Raw genomic sequence first — 25,236 nt, forward strand, 5'->3', positions numbered from 1 at the left:
CTTCTCAGGAGTAACTCAGCCTTGAGTCTTAACTACTCAGAGTTTGGAGAAAAATCCACTGAGAGTGTTGCCTCGCTCTTCTGAAAGTTTTTCTGAGCTCAAAAATGCAATGTAGCAAGTCTGCTGAAAAATCAAAACTTATCTGCATGCTATGAATTGGAATTAAGAAATGTTTATGTAATACTTTCTGCTGGTGACTCTATAACAACCACAATTGAAAATCTCTCATCTAAATAAAGGCATTTAAATATATGCAGTGAGTGCTAACTGGCCAGATAACCTTTGTTTGAAGTGTGCAGATACATGCCTCAAATGTGTGTGCATACACACAAACCTGTGTGCACGCAAAGTTAATGAGTTTTCTTTTCTTTCCTGGAACAAAACTCTTTCAGCACATTGAGTTCCTTGTGTCAAAGAGAATTTTCAAGTACTAGTGGTTTAGATAGCACTGACCATATCAAATAGTGTTGTTTGATCCTGTACATTCTGAAATCTTTAACATCTAACACCAAAGTCAGCTTTCTTTCTTTCTGTGTGCATCCTCCATGTGTGTCCATCCTTGTAATGAACTTCTTTGGCTGAGCTTCAGCACTTCAAGTTTAAGAAAAAGAAAGAAAAAAAATCCAAATGCATACAACAAATCTGGTGAAGGATCTAGAGAACAATCTTTTGAGGAGCAGAAAGGGGACGTGGGATTATTTAGCCTGGAAGAAAGGAGGCTCAGAGGAGACCTTATCACTCTCTATGACTACCTGAAAAGAGGTTGTAGCAAAGTCAGGACTAGTCTCTTCTCCCTGGTAACAAGCAATAGGACAAGAGGAAAAGGCCTCAAGTTGTACCAGGGGAGGCTTAAATTGGATATTAAGAAAAAATTATTCACCAGAAAAGTTAGGAAACATTAGAATGGGCTGTCCCAAAAAGTGGTAGAGTCACCACCCCTGAAGACGTGTAGGTGTGGCACTTAGGGACATGATTTAGTGGTGAACTTGGCAGTGTTATGTTGGACTCTGTGATCTTGAAGGTGTTTTCCAACCTAAATGATTCTATGATGCTGTGATTCTTTTCAAATCAGTCACATTCCTGAGTTAAGAGACAAAGCTACAGCAGATCTGAGCTACAGCAGATTCAATTCCTCACCTTTACAGGTTACATCAAGCTGCTTTGCCATCATCCCGGGTTCCCTTTTCTTGCAGGCATAGCAGAAGACATATTAGTTTTGCTCCTGTAGCAACCAGTATGTATAAACCCTTGCTTCTGCTGAGACTCTTGGGTTTGGCCCAGTCGAATTGAGGGGACTCAAACTGGTGAGTTTGCAACAGAGATTGCAATCATTTTAATGAAACCATTAATATAACTCAGAGGGTTCAACTTTTATAGGAAAAATAGAGCATTTTGGTGGAATACTTTCATGATCTTCATGGCATTTTTCCTCAGGAACTGCAGTGGGTGGTTTCTAATATTGCTGTTGATGAAGGCGTACACTACGCGTAACTGAAGGTAACAAGACATGCTTTTGCATGGTGAGTCTCCCTTACATCCCCCACAGACCTTCAAGCTGCTCTTTGGAAGAACTAAGCTACGTATCATAGCTCTTGCTGCTGTTGCTCATGATCCCTACTATGGCATAAGTACCACTATGGAGGCCAAAATGTTCAGGTACTTCAAGTGCCTAAGCTCAGCTTCCCGCAAGGGTAGCTGCTGATCACTGCTAATGAACAAAATCAGGTGACTAAAAATCATGTGCCAAATGAAATTCCTTTTGTTCATGGAGCACAGACACCCAGAGCATGCACTGCTAGCTTCTGTGATCCTTTGGTCATGACAAAAACACATGAATAATTTACTCAAATTTTAATGGGACCAACACTTGCTTAGAGCAGGATTTGGGAGATTCCTATTTTCTCTATTTTTCTATCTGTTTAACCTGCTGATATTTCAATTAGATGGTCAAACATGGGAGAAAAATGGATTCCCTTCCCCATGAAGACATACTTCTTTAGCTATGCTAACAATTTATAGTAGCTTCTTTTCCACATGCTAGAGATGTTTATTAATTTGTTTCATCTAGGCTCCTTCCTCTGTTCCTGCTTCCTTCTTACCCATGAGAAAAGTGACTACCTTCTTGCCACTTCTTTAATATTCATGTTTGCATTACTGGGAAAAAAAATCAATGCTTTCCTGATCTTTCTTCTCTGCTGGAAATAAAAAAAAAATCTTGTTTCTTTTTATTTTGTCCCTTATACTTCTTTCCATGGATTATTTCAAGAACATATTTTTGATTCTAGAAATTGATGTGTTTGAAATCCAGCTGGAAACTTTGTCATAGCCTAACAAGTTGATTCTGGTATGACTTTAAAATCTATGAACACAAATGTGTAAAAGTCAAGCTCCTTTCATAGGAATCCTAATTTGTATCTTAAAACATTCTGTGACACATTAATAGCTTAGATCGTACTTGCCAGGTAACAGAATTTCTTTTCGTGAAATCCTAATTTCATTACATATATGAAAAAAATATATTCTTCTGTATTTACAATAAATTTCTTATGCAGTTAAAATTATTTCCAAAAAGATTTATTGGATCTGTAGTCTATATTCTGCCTTTCAGTCATGGTCCCTGCAGAATGATAAATAGCATTTAAGATTTAGGCAGAATCTTATGAGTGGAAAAATAAATGTTCATATTGAAACATATGGGCAAACAGGATCTCCTTGAGTGTGTAGCAACAATGGTTTGGATTTCTGGTACCCCAATGCTCATGCTGGGAGCCAAATTTGTTGCCTGAACTATCTCTGTTATGGATCTTTTTCCCCTGCTTTTGACCTGAGGAAGGAAATTTGAGAATCAGATAAAAAAATAATAGGAAAAGTGGAAGGAAGTTCTAAATTGTAGGAAAAAAGTGTGCAATTTTGTGTGATGAGATTTGGTTTTATTCTGGATTTGCTCAACAAAAGGACTGAAAACATCAAGGGATTTTCTCCCTGCAAGCAAATACAACTCAAATTGTCACAAAAGGTTTTAGCTGGTGTCCGCATAAGGATCTGGTCCAATATGAAGTCTGATTTTTCTGCTAGTAAAGACTGAGAGCAGCCAACTTCTGTACCACTCTACAATGACCTGTATCTTAAGAAGAGTGTGGGGTAAATATGAGCAAATAGTAATGATGCTTCACTTTCTTCTGACCACTGTATGGTCTGCTCAGTGTGCTGCTCATCCACCTTGTGAAGATTAGTCTGTGACTTTCTGGTAAGCTCTGAAAGTACACAACAGGCCTTAAATCTAGGGTGAACTACACAGGTCGCCTCTCCACCCTCTGACACACACAGGCTATGAGAGAACATTTAACAATCTAGTTTCACCGCAGCGAATCATTTCTCTCTGCAGGGAAAGCCAGGCAAGTTTCTGTAGCTGTAAGTCAGCGTCGACACCAGCCATCTGGCTCCTCAATCTTTTCTTGTTTAATGGCACTTGCCTTCCATTAATTGTTCCAAGGCCATTTCTATTTTCCGTTAGCCCCTGCTCTTAAGCAGATGGTTTGAAACAAATATATTCAACAATATGAGTAAATTTACAGGCAAGCAAGGGCTGTAGGGATGGCTGAAACTATCAAAGAAAATGGTTGCCTTCACTCTGATGTGGACATTAATCTTCCTATTCCTTTGGACAGGACAGTTTTTCTTGATCTCTTTAGGCTGCTTGTGGCTGTGCTATACCTCCCTATCATAAGGTTTCTACTTGTGTGCTAGTCTGAATTCTGCCCTTGTTTTTGAATATTATCAGAAGCAAACTAATTCCTTACTCATTGTCTGAACTTGCTTATTTTTTACAGAAACCTCAAGTACCCCTTTCCAAGTAATGATGTCTATATGAGTAGAGATAATAGGAAGTGTTCACCTTTAAATGTATTGTCATTTTCAGACAGCAGAAAACAGGGAAATGTTTTCATTTGCATTTTTTTTGTTTCCTGCTACAATTATCACTGTTTTTACCAGCTTTATAAACCACTAGTGTTTTTGCTGCAATTGTTCCTTCATAAACCAAAATGCAGATCAGCTGAAAACATGACATGGTTAAACTGATGGTAACAAAATTCTTGATGTAGTAGCAGATGGCTAATCAGGCAATATCACTGCAGGAGCAAATTATGTGCCACTGGCATCAGCACCTGTAGCTTTGTACCCAGGCTTTGAATAAGAAATGCCAAGCAGTGTGGCTTTAAGTTTTATGTTCTGACTGTAATGACAAGATAGACATCTGTGAGTGCAGGTTCTGCTTTGAAAATGCAATTCAATACTCAGGTAAAAAGGTTTGGGTGCAAATTTTGTCAGTATAGGTGTGATTTCTTTTTTCTTTTATTTTTGAAAACAGAAGTTGGACTGTAGGATGGTATGGGGAAGGGAGCAGGAAGATTTTTGTGAATATATCTATTATGGTACTTCATGATTCAAAGAGAACTGAACTTGTTTGCAATGCCTCTGAGAGTATTCATATGGCCATGACTCTGCACCTAAGAATGAACATGGTCTTGCTAAATATGAGAGTGGCTCACAGTAGAAGGCCCATCTAGTGAAGTGTTCTCCTCTTCATCTTGGGTGCTACTGATCAGCAGCAGATATTTACATAGGAATATGAAAAGTGAGAGGAAAGACGATATTCTTGCAGGGATCAGATGAAAAGCTATACCACTTCTGTTGTTTACTTGCACTGCACCATGCTATGTTGCATGAATATAATAATTATTTTTGCTCATTACTATTTCCGTTTCTCTGTCTTCCAAGTTTTGCTTGTATTGTGTTTAACACAACAGGGAAATACACATCAGGATCTGATGAAAATATAATTGTCTTTTGGAAGAGCTCTGTATCCTGTTTCTTCATCTAGGTGTGCTGTTACTTTCTCCTCTGTTGCTAGTCCAGCTGGGATACAGGAATATGCATTGAGTTATTTTCAGCAGAGAAGAGACAAATTAATTTTCTGCTACAGAAATCCAAATTATTGATGCAGAAAAGTCATTTAAATACTGTCCCCATCTCAGCTGTGGAGGATGATTGGTTACTGCAAACACAAATATGTCACTTTTACTCTCCTCATTAAAAATCCTGTTCTTTAGAATACATGTGGGTAAAGAAGGTAGGAGTTTTCCCAAAGAAAATAAATCAAAACATGGGCCAGATCAAACTTGTGCATATAGAATCATAGAATCGGTTGGAATGGAAGGGAGACTGAAATATCATCTATTTCTGAACCCCAGCAACAGCCAGGAACACATTCCACTACCCCAGCTTGCTCATAGCCCTACCCAACCTGGCTTTGCACTTGGCCTTGTTGAACTTTGTGAGGTTCACACGGGCCCAACTCAAGCCTTTTAAAGTCCCTCTGAATGCCCCTTCTCTGTATGGAATCAGCTCCACCACACAGCTTATTGCCACCTGCAAACTTGCCAAGGACATCTTCAGTCTCATTACCAGTGCTGGAGATGAACATATCAAATAGCACTGGTCCCACTGCAGACCCTTGAGGAACACTGTCTATATCTGGCTTCCACCAGTACATTGAGCAGCTGACTTTAACTCTTGGATGAATCCTTCCAGTTAAGTCCTTATCCATCTAACAGTCCATCCATCAAAACATCTCTCTCCAATTTAGAGGTAAGATTGCTGTGGATTGCCATGCCAAAGGCCTTACAAAAGTCCAGGTAGATGGTATTCATAGTTCCTCCTCCCTGTGCACTGATGCTGGCATTCCACTGTCAGGCACAATTTGCTCTTTGTGAAGCCCTGTTGGCTTTTTCTAATCACCTTCCTGTCTTCAGTGTTTCTGTTCCATGGTCTCACAGAGGGGAGGCTGACAGGCTGGTAGTTCTTTTTTACTTTTTTTAGAAAATAAGTGTGGGGTTTTTTGATTCTCCATTCACCAGGGACTTTGCCTGATGGCTGTGACTTTTCAAATACAAAGGAGAGTGTTTTGGCAGCTATATAATCCTATTTCCTCAGGGCCCTGGTACACAGGAGCTCATGAACTTCAGGTTCCTCAGGTGCTCTCAAACTGATATTCTCCTGATGGAAGACAAGGGGATCAACCTTTCCTCTTCACAGCCAGGGTCAAAGAGAAAAAATATATTACTTGGACAAGCAGTATTTCATTTTGACACTCTCTGCAAGGTCCTTTTCTGCTCATTACATGCAAATCAGAGCATTCCCTCTTTATCCTATTCCCAGGAAACTCACTTTCTTTGTGTCTTGCAAGGTTGTACTATAAGAACTGCAGTGCATGATGATAGAGGGACACAATCATGATGGCATTTAAAAGGACCTGAAGAGGTAAATTTGTGGGTCAAGATGAGAAAGATGAAGTTATTTTCAGTGGGACACAGAAAACTCTTCTTGGAGTCACTTTCATGCCTACTGAGAGGATCACTTGTGTTGTAGCTATTGTTTCTCCATTTATCCAAAACTGGGCTAGAAAACACCTTCAAGGTAGGTCTCAAATTAAAAAAAAAAAGAAAAAGGTATTTATTTATTCTCCATGTATGTATGTACCCGCTCACAGACAAGATTGTTCTTATGGATGTGGTCTCATCTTCATGTGTCATTGCAGAAGGGCTTGAAGTTTCATCATCAGAATCTTAGAAAACCACCAACCAAACAAGGCAGTGCCCACTCTAGCTCTTATCTCTTTTAACCACTGATATCCACAATGACTTTTTGCACGTACTTGGAGTCTTGCAGTATGTGTGACATAGTTTGTGTTGCTGGGCACTCTGCTGCTGACCTGCCTAGTTTACCTAGGAATTGGGTAAACTAGGTGAACTGGGCTTATAATGAACATATTTCTTCCTTCAGGAAGGATGAGGACATCTGTGATGGCTAACCTGTATTTCTGCACTGACTGAGGTGTATCTCATTGTAACATTCTGAGGGATGAGAGATTGATCATCTTAAAAAGAAGTGATTCATGGTACTTTAGAGGCAACTTCTACTCAAATTACATGCATTTTCAGAACACTGACACCTACCTCATCATGTAGAGGTGTGAAAGTACAGGTGCATGCTGATATCATGGCTCTTTCATGAGCCAGAGCAACAGGTGATTGCTCATCCTCTTTGAAGGCTGTCCATCTTTGTTCTATTAGCAGGACACATCTGGTGCTTCCACGAAGGGTTTTCATATGGAAAGTATTCTCAATAAATCTTCCATTCTTCTTATTAGCAGCAAGGTCCCAATTTAAATGCTGTACTAGTTTTGGGCTTTGCTGTTTAGAAAAGGGACAGGATGTGATAAGGGATGACAGGTGTATAAATACCTGATGGAGAAGGCTAAGGAAGATGGAGCAAGAGACTTCTTAGAGGTATCCAGTGGTGGGACAAGAGGCAATGGGCACAAACAGAAATACAGAAATTTCTGTGTAAAGAATAAAGTCTGTTATCCTAAGGTTGACTGAACATGGGGACAAGTTGTGTAGAGAGATAGTGGCAGTCTCCATCCTTGGAGAGCTTAAAAAAGTAATGGATGGAGTCTTAGGCAACCTTCTTTAGCTGATCCTGCTTTGTGTAGGGGACGTTGACTACAGGACCTCAGCGGTCCCTTCCCACTTCAGTTATCCTTTGATTCTGCAAATGGTTTTGGGCACTCTTTTTTGCAAATGCAGGCGTTAGCCTGCATTTAATTCTCTCTGCCCATCCAATATATATTTCTGGTTTTATGAAATTTGTGTGGCCACACAGGTATGGTAAATGGCTATATCTATTCTGGTGAATTTTCCAACTCTTTGTACCTACAAATTACTTTTGATGGTCCTTTTTTGTTAAGATAATAGAGTCATTTAAGGTCCTGAAATACCTAACATTGAGTGCTTTTAGTTGCCTGTTTCACCACAAGGCCATTGTAAAATAGGAACAAATATCTTGTGTTTGACAAATTAGAAATTGCTAAAAGGGTGAACATGGTGGCTATGCCCTGAGCTTGCTCTTTCTTTGTGAGTAATACTGATTGAAAGTGATAAATGGCATATGCAGCTGGAGGAAACTCTTTGTGAATAATGACATTTTTCTCTCCCATGAATCAGTGTGCACTGTCCTGGTGTTCAGTAGGAACACATATCCGGCTCCCCAGTCTCAAATGCAATTCCAGGTTGTCTGCTTGTAATAATTCCTTTCCAGATGACAGCCTTTAGGACAGAGAATAACATCAATACATGGAAGAACTGAAACTTTTGTCATCTTCAAATCCTTCAAAGGCATTGAATCAGTTGGTGTCAGCCCAGCCAGATGACCAGAATGGTGTGTCTGTTCATCAGAGATGGTTTCCAGCTTTAGCTGGTACTACAGGAACAGTTTGGAAGCAGTGTTTATGTGTAGTTTGCATTTCAAGTTAAGGAGGCACCATGCTGGCTGGGAGCCAGCACATTTGAGGTTCTAAGGGCATGAGAAAGGAGGGCTCAAGTTAATTCCAGGATGGAACCGCAGCACATGCGGTTGTTGAGTCCTTGAATATCCATATTTCTTTCCACTCCTCTGCTTTGCTCTATTTAAGGAGTTTGCTGGACTCAGCATTATTTTGCAAGTACTTTGAAGGGTGCCTTTTATCTGACATTGCTTTTAGCATGGGACTGGAGGTAAACTGAGGTCCTTGTGCCATTTGATCTGCACGACGCTGCTCACTACCAGAGACAAGTACCTTCCAAAGAGGGTCTGTGAAGTGCTTACATCTCTTTCTTGACTTTCATCTTCTGTTATAAATGCCTTGTAGTCATGGTTTCATTATAAATGATATATAAATCTTTCAAGAAATGCAAACTGAAATTGTTAGTTCACAGTTTCCCCATTAGAGAAATTAATCTATAATATCAGATTGACAGTAAGTAAAATTAATTTGTTGAATGTGCAAATTTAGTCCAAAAGTTCATTTTGATCAATTGAAAGATTTATATTGATTTCAGATATTGATTCACACCCTTTAAACTGTAGCACACTAATCTAAACATCAGGGCATTCAGGTGTCTATCTAGTGAAAGTAAAAGTAAACAAACCATATAGTGTCATTGTACATTACATAGTTATTTATTGCTGATCTTAAAATAACTGATCTGCATTTGCTCAAGATTTTGTATGTAAGAGAGAAAATACTTCCTCCAGAAACTGCTGGCCTGAAAAAAGCTAATGAAAAATGATATTCTCTAATGAATGAAAAATAATGAAAATGTAATGAAGATTACATGTATACTGCATGGTAAGGAATTTCCTCCAAATTCTTTTGGAGGGTCTAACTGCATAAAAAGAGGAAGCTAGGTGTTCTTGCTAACACCCACATCTTACTACACAAAAGAGAAAAGAGAGATAAGGTGGAAGACTGTGAATCTTGTACTTTAATTTAGAAGAAGGAAAGGAAAAGACAGGAGCTATACATCCAACTGGTCCCAAAAAAAGGTGCACTCGTGAAATATAAAATTTATAAAATTCAGTCATGATACATAGGAATTTGAGGAGGTCCAAAGAAACCTATTTCAACATCTTCATTGTAGGCAGTAAGATTAATAGGGGCGATGATTTCTATGAATTGCAAAAGTTTGCTTTTCTTTGAAATTATTAGAAGTTGGATTTTTTGGCTAAGCATTTTATTTGGGATCCATTGAAAACTCATTAATATGGTTTGAGGAAGATAAACCTATTCAAATCCAAGTGAAACCTGCAGGAAAAGAGCCTAAAATACTGACTAAATATTTTACTGAATATTTAAAATATTTCAGTCTTCACAAAATTAAATTTTTATTTCCAAAATATTTGAATTTGCCACTCTTGAAGTGCAACTTTCAATCTTTTGCTTTTAAAATTTTATTCTTCATTAAAAAAATCCTTGTAGAAAACAAAAGAACGTCCAGATAATAAGTAACCAATAAACATAGAAAATAATACCCAGTGTGAGGGTAAAAGGGAGAGAGGAGGCACAAATTTTGCCATATTAGATATTATCAAGTACAAAAGCCCGGCAAAGAAAATTCTCTGGACCTAATAGAAAGTCCTTTGATGTCAGTGGGAGTCTTTTCATTTACTTCAAAGGGCTTTAGATCAGGCCTTATTACAACAGTATAAATAATGCAGTATGAGCACAGAGAATTGGGACTTGGCACATGGGTGTTATGAAATCTGGAATATTGACTCGTTTTACATAAAATTGGTCATAAATACAATGGTTTGGAAAAAGAAATCTCAGACACAATTAATCTAAGTAACAAAATTATTAAAGTTAACTTTAGAGTTAATAAACTTGATTGGGCTGTTAACTTGGTGGCAGCAGTTTAGTAGACAAAGAAAAGATTTCCTTTTTGACTATCCATAGTTTCCATTCTGCTGCACATATTCTTGGAGAAAAAAAAAAGTTTATTTTAAAAAATGGCAGTTTAGGCCAGCATTTTAAATGCTTATATTTCTTATGGATTCTACTTGTAGATTAGTTTAGCCCTGATTCTACGATTTTTTAATGGGACATTTGTGGAAAAAGTTGATCTTTTACATAAGAATGAATTGTAGTGTCATACCATAGAACTGAGAACTTTGTCTATTCTTTTACATTGGTCTTTTTGATTAAATCTTTCAAATATTTACGTTTTCAATCATGACTTCATATTTCTCTTCTGTGCTTCTCCTACTTTTAATAGTAACTTCGTTTACTTTTAGCTTTGTTTTCACTATTACATTTCAGTGCTGTTCTATTTTGCCTTAGTATCAACACAAATTCCATCAGTTCATAAAGGAGCTGTGATTAAATAATAACTGAGAGTCTCATGAAGTATTCATTAGTTCTCTGTGTGTCAGAGTCACACTGTAGTACTCCCACAGATGATAATTTGAGAGGCATGGAAGGGGTATAACCTGCACATTAATATCAAATTTAGCAAGTGCAGAGAGAGCAGAATTACAGTTCCTTGATACCTAAACTTGCCCTGATTTAGCAAAGCATTTGAACCCATGTTTAATCTTGTATGTACACCTTGAGTCTATTGAATCACTGCGTAATGCAGACTTAAATAGTCTGATGAATATGGAGTAAATACATACACTTTAAAACAAAGCATGTGTGTTAAGTTAATTTATTAAATCAGTTTTCCATGGTGAGTTTCCATGCCTGGAAAAACCTTTCTCCAATTTTCTTTTTGGAAGCCCATTTTTATGTGTTGTTTTTTCTTCTTGTTGTTGCATTTTTTAGGGTTTTTTGGGGTTTTTGTTTGTTTGCTTCTTTGTTTGTTTGCATGTTTAATCTTACTTTTAATATCAGAATATGAATTATGATAGAGATAAATGTTGTCTAGTTGATTTGTACATGTCTCAAGGGTTTGGTTAAGAAAGTGTGACCTTTATTCTAATTTATGCAGGGAGAATGTCTCAGCTTAAACTGCAATAAAGTTTTCAACCCCTTATGACTCTTTTTATTACCTTTCAAACTCCTTTAGGAATCAAGTCCATGTGCTTCACAAACCCTTCCTCACTCCAGATGCCTCACTGGAAATTGATTTGGCTTTCTGCTGAGGATGTTTTTGACCACTGTCCCTCAGCGTATCCCACTTTGTCTGGGTGGACTTTGATCTCCCCTGAATCTACACATTTCCCAGGGGAAGCACATCCTCCCTTGCAGTGAACTTCAGCACATTTCCATGGCCACTGGCCTGAGGCAGATGGTGAGAACCAGCAGTCGCACTTGCTGGTGGTACTTCATGAGCCAATGCTGACTTGCTAGAGAGAGGACACAAAGTAACACTTTTTTTATATCCCAGTTGACAATTCTGATGCTGCTCCTTCAAATAAGTAACTGGATCCACATTTATCAGTGGGTAATTTAATTTCATTGGGCACATTACTGCTTAAAATCCCAGAGCTTGGTTGAGTTGCTTGAAAGATGGAAGCACCTGGATGGGTACAGCCCTAATTTAGAGCCCCACTGACCACATGCATGTGAATTTGTCTTAGATTTTTTTTTCGAGTTTGTAATTATGGATAATTAGTGTATCTTTACCTTTTTGCTCTAAGAAAGGTGAAGCTCATTTGAAGCTTATTTTTATTATGAAATAGATGTGATTAAATAACTTGTGTACTCCTACTTTAAAAAATATTCACATGGCTTCTATTCCCTTACAGAAAAAAGTCCTCTACCCTTCTCCAAACAAAACAAAACCAGAAAACTCCTGATTTCCTACTGAAAATAACTGATAATTTCTGTCAACTCTGATCAATTATAACATTTAAAAAATAATGTTTATATAAACTCCTCTTCTGTTTTTCTATTTATCTTCTCCTCCTTCTCTTGTTTTTCTTCATCTGTTTGTTTTTGCTATTTTCCCCTCTGGTCTTTTCTTGTATCTTTTTGAATAAACACACTCTGTCCTGTCCTCCCTTCTCTTTTCCCACTCATCCCCTCCTTTTTTTAACTTCCCTGATTTTATTGCTCTTCCCTTCCACCTCATCTCCTCTAACTCCACAATCTCATTTCAGTAATGGCTGGTATTGCTGCTTTCACTCTCTGCCCACGTATCACAATGGAATCAATTCATCAGGTTTCCTGATTGAAGACTCTTCCATCTCTACAAAAACTTTGGCTTGAAAGTGATACTATGCTGTATCAGCTGTAGTTGTCAAATCCTGGCACCATGACAACTGGTGGCACACAGGTTTTATTCTAAATTTCTGTTCACAGAAAGGAATCTTCATTGCAAATATTGTGTGTAGGTTACAGGGAAAAAAATCTCTGGTATTGTTTCTGCAAAAACCTTAAGTGCAGCTTCATTTATGTGATATGTCCAGGAAATAATAGATTAAGTGCTTCAATATGTAAGAATATGTAAGTATGGGGGACATTTTGCAGACGATGACTCCCATGCTTCCTGTTTTTGGATAGTAGTGCCCAGGAATTCAATTGCCTCTCTATGCCAATTTTCAGAGTGTAGTGGAGATTTTTTTTTTTGTGGCAGAAGGTTTGTTTTTTGTTTTTTTTTTTAATCCTGTCACCAGATTACAAAACAAACTCTATTGATAACAAAAAAAATATCTTCAGCTAATCACATGAATCCATTAGCTCAGGGTAAATAGGCAAGAATGAACACCTTGATAAAATGCGGACTTATCATGACTGTTAATTTTTTCCCCAGAATGAATTCTGAAGCTGTGAGTGGCAAATTAAGAAATAACAAGGAAAACTATAAAGCAACACATTAAGAGATTCCACACATTTGTCAGTAGAGCTTAACAGCATTAACACTTATATCAGCAAACATCTCTGTCCTACAGCAGTTTAATCACAACTGTCACAATGAAAACCTCATCTTGTGTTCCACATGTGACTTCTGTGTTCCACAAGAGGATTTCACAGATTGCTCAAACTTCCCATAAAAACCAAGATCCTGCTACTACTTCCAGCTACTTTGCTGCTCCTTTTCTGTTCATCAGAGGATGAACAGGAGAACACATATTTATTAGGTCCCATTATCATAACCTCTATAGCCCCTTTACACCTTGTAACCACTACACTTTGGAAGAGGGGGGTTTTCTGTCCAGCACATGGTTTAGAGATCTTTCTGTCCATGTTTTTTTTTTGATCTGCTATCTCCTGCTTCAACAAGAGTAACTCAATTTTGAGCAAGGAACGTGTGTCTGACAGTACTGGCACAGGTGCTATTTTAAACTCTCTTTATACTTCAAAACATGTAGAGGTTAATTAGCCTTTACAACTGATTAAAACTGCATATGTTAGGAGAGGGTCATGATCAAAAAGCATGTGAAGAAATTTATGACTGACAGGACAATCTTCTATGACAACATTTATTTTTATACATCTATTTGCCCTCCTGACACCATGTTTAGAACTCAGGTTAAGCATTGCATGCCTCATTAGGAACTGGATCCTGGGCATGTTCTGCAAGAGCATTGAACTTTAGGAGCTGATGGCATCCATCTACTCCAATTTCCCTCACTTTTCTATCAACAAAATATTTTTCTATTGTGTTCTTGCACCAACTCAAGCTTCTAGATCTGGAAAAACTGTGCTACTGTAGAGTTCTACTAACTGTGCTTTTTTAGCCTTGCAAAATATGACAGAAATGAGTCTCTGAAAAGTGCCTGAAGTAAAATCTGAGCACAGTTGACAATAATAATAGTAGTAATAACTGATTAATATTACATAACTTTTTGTCCCATCCTCTAGTGATTAAAAAAAAAATGATCGTCTTTTATCTCCTCAAACTCTACTTCAGTGGAAAGGAATGATCTCCAACTAACAAAGTGTTTAGGGGATCAACATCATAAATAAAAAACAATGTATTTATTCTGTCCAGGATATTAGGGAGTTAACAAACGTTCAGGAGGTCTTAGGACACAGGAATCTCCTTGCTGTGGCACTCTTTATGGGAGGGGTAAGCAAGAACACTGTGGCAAAACAGCTTAAATTGAAACCTGGGAAAGATTATTACCTGTAGCTTTTTTTGAGGGAGGTGCTCTTTGAGCTCTTCAAAAACAATGGAGTGTCACTATATGGACAGAAATATATACAGAGATATGAAACATGGAAAGCATTGAGAAACACAGCTGTACTAGTTCTGCTCAGAAGTCCAACCTAGTGCCATTTTCTGTTGCCAGCAAGGCATATATGACACTTCCCTGCTCTTGGACCACTTGTAGAGCAGGGCTTTTACTGATACAATTTGTCTGTCTGTTTAGAAAAGTCTTCATGGTTCTTTCTTCCAAGCCTTTTATTCCATCTATCCTTAAAATCTTGACAACCCCTTTCAGAAACAAGGTCCTTTGGAAGGATGTTGAGCAGGTAATTCTACCATCCGTTGCCTGAAGAGCCACCTCCTTTAATTTGTGGCTTTGCTGTCCTCATTTGATACTCTTAATGCTTATACTGGAAGAGAGTGAATAATCAACCCCTCTCTATCCTCTGTACATTATTCACAGTTTTTTATTCAACATCTCATCAGTTGTCTCTTGCCCAGGGTAGAGAAATTCAGTCTACTCAGTTTGTCATTCCTTGTTTGGGAACTACTCCAGAGTTTCAATATCCCTTGCTACCTTTGTTAGGCTTTGTCCAGTTTCCAAATTTTAATAAAAGGGTGTGAGAAATTTGGATACGTATGGTGACATAATTATCTTTCCTGGTTCAGTAAACCATTGTCAAGAGGATCATCATAATTTAAGTATTTCTGAAAATTAGTAGAATTTTTACTTCAGAACAAACTCCTAATTCCATCACAAAGACCATCAGATGTCTGGCATTGTGTCTGTTGTGACCCAGTTAGATGAAAGTTACAATCAGAGCTCCATCCTTGGAAGAAGTGTGGAAGATGTGTAGTGATGGCAATGAAAAATGGAATGATAAATGTCCTCAGAGGAGAGACTCCATTTTAGATGCTGCTGCATAATAAAGCACAGTCTTCGTGTGAAGGTGATCTTTGGGTCCTCAAAGTTGCATAACACTTCATTAGACAAATACAAATATCAAGTTCTCATCAGAAAGTGACAGTGATGGATGTCAAATGGGTCTAGTGGTAGACTTGAAGTACTTATAACTCACTCTCAAAGTATTTCTTTAATATCTGTATGATTTGAACCTGTTTGGAGTAGCTAGGTAGTCCCTGACTGACTTCCAGTTCCATTTTTCATCTTTTTTTCTTCAGATCTCCAAAGCAGATGTATTAATTAATGACTTCTAGGAAATAAACAGGAGACTACAATGTCCATGAACATTACTAACCTGACAATATCTTTTCAGTGGCAGCTGATCATGGACCAAATTTTTATCCATATCCTAACAGAAGAGGATTTTGTAAGCTATTATATTTCTCTCTCTCTCCAATTATCTTTCCAATACACCTTTCCCTAGAGCATAAATTTTTGCCAGGTCATTGATACCGTTCTGCAGAAAGTAGTACAGAAAAAAGATTGTACTTTGTATGCTGGTAATTGGTTAGCACAAGAATTTACAGTGATTTGTGTCATAATCTTTCTAATTTACACTTCCTACCTGCCTCTGATTGCTTGTAAAATCTCCAGTCATATTTTTCAGCCACTTTAAATAACTTTAATTTCAGCCTGCAGACACAAAGGTGGCATATCTATAATAGAAGTTCCAGACTTTTAATGAAAATGCTTTTTGACATAAAGACAATGTGTGATTTTGAGTAAGTAGCAGGCATATGAAGATCAAAAAATTTTGGTAGGGTCAGAAATGCACAAAGCATCTATGTGTAATGTAATTTTTCCTGACTTAGATTTCAATCAGATTATTTGCATGTTAAGTGCCTTGAAGATGAAACACCTTTGGACTTTGATTTGCCCCTGGGTTGAAAGATGCAATCACACTTTGTTACCATGTAGAAACACATTATATGGTGGAAGATGATTAAAAAAATAGAAAAATGAAAAAGTGGATATGGGAGTCAAGCTTATTTTTTCTTATTTTTTATAAGTAGAAATGTTACTTTTAGAATAAAGATTTAAATTTCTTCATAGTACCTTCTGTTGGTCTATGTTTGGGATTTGTGCTGAAAATTGATCCCTGGTCTCTTAGGATAGCTAAGCACTTGGGAAATACTGGAGGAATTTGTTATATACTGCTTGCTTGCACAGCTTTTACTTTACTTATTAAAGTATCTTTATCACAATCCACAAGTTTTCTCAGTTTTGCCCTTCTGATCCCTTCCCCACCACATGTGGTGGGGAATGAAGTAGCAGCTATTGTGGTTGCCAGAGGACACCTTCTTATTCCTCACCTTTTTGAAGAGGGAAAGGAGCTAGACCTTTCTTTACATTTTGATTCTTATTAGGAGTATTTTATTAATCCATCTATTTTTAGCCAGAATCCAAGACAGTATGATGCAGTCATTAGCCAGTGATAGGAATTTTCTGCATTTTTTCTGCACTTCAGCAGTGAAGTGAACTTGACACAAATGTTCCTTCCCTTAATGCTTGATTTTCCTCATAGGAGAACTGGAAGATGATCCTTGTGACCTTTTTGAACAGAAGCAACATTGAATAACATCAAGTGGCTATTTGCAGTCTGACAATTTTATTAACTTTATCCTCTCTGTCTCCTGCAATCTTCAAATCAAATTGGCCTCTGTGGGGCACTGCTAGAATTTCTATTTGAAATCAGAGGATTGGAAGAGGTCAGGCAGACATCCGCCAAGAGGTAAAGCAAAGAGAAAGATAGAACCAAGTAACCTAAAGCAATTCACATTATTGAGATGGTTTGACTTTTGGTCACATCTGAATAGCTCTGTTGGCAAGGAAAAAGAATTGTTCCCATGAAACATTTTTGAACTGAGAGGAAATGACTGCTTATTTTATTTGATGAAACAATGTTTTTCAAGAAAATCCTGGGACTGTGACTTGTGACTGAAGGCTTGGGCTTGGCCCTACCCTCAGCCTTTAACTGGACCTAAATAAGTTTGGCTGCTGAAGCTCAGTTTATCCTCTGTAGAACTAATTTCTTACCTCCATATGCATCTTAAGGATTGGTGTCCTCATATGTGAAACATTGTTGGGTCCTCTGTAATGGTGACTGTATATTCAAGTGTCCCTCCTGCCTTGACAATTCCAAAGCAAAAAGGTTTCCAATATCCTATTCAGTTCTGGTGTGCTGGAACTCAGTGACTTGGAGAAAAATTTCCCTATTCCACAAGAGTACAAGAATGTCTTTACAGTGCCCTCCTCAGAAACTCTTCCTGAGATAAATCCAATCGTTTACTCATGAGGAAAAATATCATACTGTCTTCCTTTTATTAAGAGTCCTACAAAAACATTTCATCTGAGAGGCCAGACAGTAACATCTAAATGACTGGGAAGCAATAGAATGTGGTAGAGAGAGAGAGAAGATGAGTTTGCAAAGCCTCCTCTCCATGCAGCACATCTCAGCAGAGCTGCCCAAGGAAGCAGGCTGGGCTGACTCCAGAGCTGAAAATGGAGTGACTCAAAACCTCTCTGACAGCCTCCCTTATAAAATTTGCTCTGCAGTGGTGTAATCCAACATGGACCAGACTGGAGCCACTGGACTTGGTGTGGGTGCTAGTGGAGGTGTTTTTCCTGCCCCAAGCTGTCATGGGGATGAGGAGACATGAAAGTCCAGAAAGATGCTCTGAGCTAATGAAACAGATGCAATGGGGATGAAGGAGAGAAGTTTCTTCTGTCTGAGTTGCTTGGGCTGATCTTTAACAGCCTGAATTACTTTTACTGTCATTGTATGGAATGGCAATACATGAGCACAAGCCAAGAAATGGTTATCATCTTTTTCTAGTCTCATAGCTCATTAAAATATTGCAAAAAAACCGAATAAATGTGCTTACATGTGTTATTAGTTTTCTGTCATGAAGGCACATTACAATTACCTGGAATGTGATAGTTTCCCAAATATAGAGCAATGACACTCAATAAAACAATTAAGTAGCAACTTATGAATGCAGTTGTGCTGGTAATTGCTGACTTAACTACTCAAATTTGCCTAAGTATACAATGATTTGCAAGAAATTCCTTAATAATGTAATTAAATTGTGGCAAATTGATCAAGATGAGCTTTATAACCTGGGGATATTTGTTTATAGAAAATTATTTTGCTGTTGTTTCTCTTATCTTTGCCCATTTCTTCCCAACATGAATAATATCAAGGTGAAATCTGCCATACATCATGTACCTGATTTTGAATTTTTTGCAATCAATTTGTCTGCAGTTCATTTAGCAAAAACTACAAGTCCTTTCCTGATATTAAACTGTCTCTGATTCAGGAATAAGTTTAGCCTAGAAGTTATCCATGTTCTGTGTTGTGCCAAGGAGATAAATGAGAAGGGAGAGCTGGTGACAACTGATATGTAGAAGACTGAGGTTCTTTGCCCCAGTCTTCACTGGCAGTCAGGCTTCCCACATCTTTGAGTCCCTCAGCTCCTAGGTGTTGGTTGGGGTACAGAAGTTCCTCTTGCTGTAAGCAAAGAGCAGGTTTGAGACCACCTGATGAACCTGAATAGCCACAAGTCTGTGGGGTCTGATGGACACTCTTAACAACTGGGCCAGCAAGAACCTAATGAAATTCAACAAGTCCAAATGCAAAGTACAACACCTGGGCTTTTATCTTCTAACTGGTATCTTCTTGGAGGTTTTTACAGTTTTTTTTTTTCCCTAGATGAGCTTCTACCTCCCTGGACAATTTGGTCTGTAAAAGGCCAAGCAGTATGTATTTAACTTATTTTCTTGGTTTAATTTGCAGGAACTCCAAACCTGTGATAACCTAGCAGACAATAATCTGGCTCTTTATTTCAGACTGTGGAGTTCTGCTGGAGATACATGCCTTGAAACCTTTGCAATAAAGAAGTACTTGGTCAGAAAGGGCTACCACACTTTGCTGAATAAAGATGGTTTCCTGAATATGTGTCACAGTGGATTGAAATCATGAGGAACTCTTAAAGAAGTTCCTTTGATAGCTCAATCAGCAAGAGTCACATTTTGTGCCTAGGGAAGCTGAGAAGCAGCAACCATGACTCCCAGTTTGATAAGAAGTAATCCTGAGACACATTACTCAGGGAATCCTGGAAGTGAAGTGGAGCCAGTATTGACATGAGTATTTACTTACCTAGCAACAGCTCATACCCATCCTTTAGTGGTATTGACACTGTAGCTGGATTTTAGGAGAGCCTTTTCTAGGCACAGGTTCAGGTACAGTAGCTTGCCTGCAGATTCATGTATCTGGAGATGGTTTGGAAGGTAAAACAATAGGAAACTTACAACTGACAGAAGGTGTACTGACACAAAATCATCTTGGAAGCTCTGTAGCTTCTTTCATTAGGCAAATGTCCTCCAAAAGCTGGTATGACCTAAACTGCTACATCCATTTAGGACCTTTTTTGAAGGACTTTATACAATTTTTAGTCTCTAACAGAGGTGCTTTTGTCCTAATGCTACTTCTGACAGTCACACAGCAGTATTGTTTGGACAAAAAAGACTGCTACAGAATATTCTATTTGTTTTTCGATTCCTACTTCTTTTCCATTTCCAGTGAAGTCTCCTTGTGTGTAAATTACTTTTAAAACAGCTTGCAGCACACCAGCTCTGTGGAGTTATTCCCACCCCTTGCTGAGAAGGGCATTGAGATGCCTGAAGCCAGAGCACAGTCCATGCTCTCAACAAAGAGAAAAACGGAAGAAAGGACAAATTGTAACCAGTGACTAATGCTTCTCTCCCTCTCCCACTGCATTTTACCCATTACCTACGAGCTCTGGTTTCTCCTAATTTGTTTTCTACATATAGTTCTCTCAGCTGTGCATCTGCCTAGTTCACTTTTGCTGAGGTAGCACCCACAAAATCTCATGCTGCAGTTTGCTTCTTCCTTGCACTCGTTCTGTTTTTTCTGACTGTCTTTGGCAGACTTCTGCTACCATTACAAAATATCTATCTGTTTTTGCTTTAATGTTTATGGGCCTATCTGCTGTGTTAAGTGAATGGTTTGCTTTTATTTTGAATAGGCCATCTCTTGCCTTTTGCTTTCTGATCTTGGCAGTAAGCAGCTGTTGACACAGAACTGACCACAGCAGTGAGACAAAAGACAAGGTCCTCTGGACAACCAGGGGTCAGAGCTGCATGTCAGCAGACTTATACAGGCTGGGTGTGAAAGACTGAGACTGAAGTTTCTGAATGGGCAGCTCCGAGGCTATTTGTTGTGTTTTCAGCATTCTCACCGCCCTTAACAGGCTCTAAGCCACCACTGCATGGCACACACTGAGAAGGGTTTACGGGGGAAACCTCTGTCACACAGATCAGCTGCCAGGCTGCAATCAAGAACTCAACGAGACTTGAATTAATGCATGTGATGTCTGTACTGTTTAACTTAAATAGATAAGAGACCAAGAGCTTTGGACCTTTAGAGGAAAAAGGACAATTTCCTTTGGTTTACATTAAAAAGAGACAGGGGCACTCTTTTTTCTCTTTTCTTTTCTTTTTTTCCCTTTCAAAAGGGATATAACATTTCAGGAAATTCAGGCATAAAAGACTAAAATGAACTCACAGAAGAGCTATGTCTGGAATTTGTAAAGTACAAAGGAAAAGGCAATTAGCTACCCAAATCCTATTGAAAGTCAATAGCCTCAAGTCACTTTGAAAATCCCAGCACATAAAACTCGCTAAAAGCAAACTCTGCAGTAAATGTGATTGAAGGAGGGGAGCAAAGAAAGGAACAGAGTACAGAAGATATCTATTAGGCGAAAACAGGTATGGAAGTACATGCCGTTGATATAGCTATGATGGAAGCTGTACATGCGCTCAGGTTTTTCTTCACTATCTCATAACAGATGTATTGCTCCCATTGCAAACGAAATTTATCACTCTTCCTTCTTTCTTCTGTAAACTGCCTGTAAGTCTATTCCAATCACTAGGGGTGTGTGTCTATGGGCAGCTTGCAAACTACTCCAATGATTGTTAGTGGACACACTGGCAAAAAGCTTTTTTGTAAGGAAACAACACTCCTTAAAGAGAGTGGCTGTGCGGCTGGACTGGAACAAAGCACAGAAATTTGTGTACCTGATGGTTCTTCCCAGAAATATGCATGTTCCAGCACTCAGATGGGGGTTCTGGGTTTTGTTGTCTTTTTTAATGAGGTCCATCCCCTCCTGTGCTTTAAAACATGGCAATGTTTTATGGCATTACTTTTATCCATCTGTGATGACAGAAGAGTTCCCTTGTTCCCTCTGTTGAAAATTGTGGATTTTGCTGTGGTAGATGGCAGCTGATATGGTTTTGAAGAATGCAGGTTTTGACAGTAGAGCCTAAATCCTCCATAATCCCTACTCGAAGTGCATATGACTTTCGGTGGAGCTGAGCACACGGGCTTTGTTGCTGAATGATGTGTAACCCTCTATTAATTAAATAAGCAAACGTCCACAATCACTTGCCAACACATCGTATTATCAAGAGGGGTGTAGGATGTCACTTTTGTGCAGACCATCTGGAAATGTGAGCCGCTGCTTCAGCAGTTATCAAAATCTTTTCTCATGAATTTTAATTTCACTAATAAGTGTTACCAAGTAATTGCTAAGAAAGGTTTTGGTGTGATTTGCTGGCTGATTCCTTTGGAGTAGGACACAATCATTTCCTAATAGGATGCCTTTTCACTAAATAAATAGCATTTCAGTCATAAATCAACAGAAAAGAAGTGTAGAAAATGCTTGAATTAGGATACAGTCATAAAACCAAATCCCAGTATAAAAATGAGTGGTTGTTTCAGACTTTTAAGGGGTACATTCACCTGATATTTGATGGGAGGGGAGTTTTATTATGAGTCACAGCAAAAAGGGTGCACCTAAATCTTTTTGCACTGACTTAGGTGATTTGCCTCCTGCCTTTCCTCTTTAGTCATTCCTTCCATGGCTATTCAGTGAAGACGCATTGCATTTCAACTAATCTGCTTTCTGTAAGACTAGGTAGATATGATTTTGTAATTAATCAGAACGTAATAAAATCTGGCTTATTATGCATCATGATTAGCTTAATATTCTATTAAATGAACTTTAAAATGCTGCCAGAAAGCAGAATGTGCATCCAATGAATGGCAGAGATGCCTGTGAAACCCAGTTAGTAATATCTGGAATAATAACTTCACCTTGTGTTGATGGACCATTTTGGATGCTATTATACTCCACATGTGGCATCCAGGAACCACTTCTCTGATGTTAGCACTTGATCTTTATTCATGCACCCTGTCTCAGCACTACAGCAATGGCTGTTTCCTTCCGTAATCTTAATGGAAGGCCTGATCCAAGACTTGCTGAGGCCAATGAAAAGCCTCTCATTTATATTCCTGCATTTTGGACCAGGTCCACAACGTACAGCCGGCAAGATAACAAGCATTCCTAGATCACTGAACCATCATTTTGACAATTATGATGACATTTTTGTTATTTTCAAAGCGAGTGACTTTCATGAATTATGACAGTGATTACAGTATTCAGCTCCTATCTGGGAAATTCTTCTTGCAAAGGAAAAATGTTAGAGAATATCTGATAAGCAACAAAAGAGCATCCTGATACACAGCCAGTTTGTTTTTCACAGATCTGTTGAGGAGCTTTGTCACCTGTAGGAGTGTTTAAAGATGTGGTAGTAATTCTTAGGAGTGCTAAACACCTGCAGGATGCTGCTTTCCCAACCACCAAAGAATCCACTGAGCTGTGCAGTCTTATTGAATCATAGGATGGTTAGGGTTGGAAGGGACTTTAAAGATCATCTAGTTCCAATCCATTATCAAGGACAGAGACATGAATAATGATAATAATGGATCACAAAAAGACTCTTCTTTTCGTGGAAAAAGCTTCTTGATTTGGAAAAAAAGTGTGACTGTCAACTGCTTGATAGCAGTGTTACCATGTTTGGCGATTTTGCAAACAATAACATGTTTATTCATCATTTGTTGCAGGAAGAACAAAGAAATATGAGGCTGTGTCCTGACAAGACACAAACCTTACTGTTCACCACACCACATCTGTTTTCTCAATTCATATTACCATCCCCTGGCATTCTGAAGGACTAGTAATCCTTTTCTCAAATTTGGGCTCCCACATACTTAAAGACCAAGGTATTATCACTGTGTGGAAGAAAGTTTCATAGAAAAAAGGATTTGGGAACTCTAGGCATTTATCCCATGGAAAGTGATGAAGCTTTGTTTTTTGAATGTGATCTGAAACATTCTAATTCATTAGGAAGTAACATTTTGTAGCTTTCATTGATTTTCACAGTGGAATTCTGAATCATTTCCATTTTACTATTTTTGACACTTGAGAAAGCTTTATACTATACATATAATAATAATATAAATTATGATAAAAATATATCAGTAATAAATTAATTCATGCATTTGTATTGTAGTAATTAATGGCATCCTGTTGTACTAAATACTGGGTAGATATCATTAAGAAGATTGGTTTTCTCCTGAGGCCTCCCCTCTTCAGATAAGCTAGTTGATGTCAGAACCTCAGGAATTCTCTGTAGTCCTCATCAGAAAGGACACTAATGTTTGCTTGTTTCTCTAAACCTTATATTTTCTGAATTTATAAAAAATAATTCCCAATTAGCTATATTGGTATTTCATTCAAAATGGTAATCTGGCAAGAACCGTTTTTCCTGGAATATTTAGCAATATATTCTGGTGTTCTTCTGGCCTAACACATCCTGAGATATGAACAATATAATTTGTTGGAAAGATGAACATTGATATTTAAAAAATTGGTATTTGGGTTTAATTTTATGGCTGTGGGGCAGACATTTGTTTCCTTGTTTTCCCATAGCTAGGTTTCATGACATCAAAGGTCATGTTAGAGAAATAGTGTCTAGAAATAGATGGGCAGTAATGGTTCAAATGTTTAAGGAGAGAAATTGATGCTGACAATGAATTCTGCATGTAAAATATGAAGGACCTTGTGTTCACAAGAGTCAAAGTGAAAAGGAGTATAAGAATTAATTTTCAGAATTCTATTAAGCTTAACTTGCTCAAATTCCAGCTTATGAAGAAAAAAATTTCTCACAGTGGCTTTGTGTTTTCAAAATGGCTTATTTTTAGCTGAAGAAATCAACACTTGTGGCTCTGTTGACACATTTTGTGATGAGGAACAGAGGTTTGTGGACAGGGAAATCTTGCAGCATGGTTGCGTCCGCAAATTCTGAGAACATGGAGATTTCTGCAGTGAGAGAGTCAGACAGGGCCATCTTGGAGCTGCAGGTTGTGGAGCATGGGAGGAAGCCATCCAGTCTCCTGCTTAGCTGTTCGCTCACAAAGAATGTCACCCAACATTCCCAGCTGCAAGCTCTGTCTCACAGATGGTGCCACCCCCATGTTGCAGAGAGGCCCACGAGTGTGACAATAACTCTGCTACACTGGCTGCTGTGGATTAGCTGGTGCTGCCACTTTGCTCAGTTTCGTGGCCACCTTCCATATGGGGCCATGGAATAATCCCTTACCTAACAAATCCCACCAAGTCCAGCCTGAATTGACCAGAATAAGATCTACCTGAGTCACTTTCACACAAGCTACTGTTACACAATTTTCCATTAACCACTTATTATCTGAATTTCCTCATGGAGCACACAGAATCGCATGATGGAGGTCAGGGTGAAGCAGTAGTTGTTGAGCATCTCTCAAAACTTCCAGCCTGGATGGATCCATTTCACCAACCCCTTGTTTTGGCTAGCTCTGCAGTAGCCATGGTTTCCAACATCCCCACTGTCTGG

Source organism: Anomalospiza imberbis, chromosome 4 (genome assembly GCF_031753505.1).
Source record: "Anomalospiza imberbis isolate Cuckoo-Finch-1a 21T00152 chromosome 4, ASM3175350v1, whole genome shotgun sequence".
Taxonomy (NCBI): domain Eukaryota; kingdom Metazoa; phylum Chordata; class Aves; order Passeriformes; family Viduidae; genus Anomalospiza; species Anomalospiza imberbis.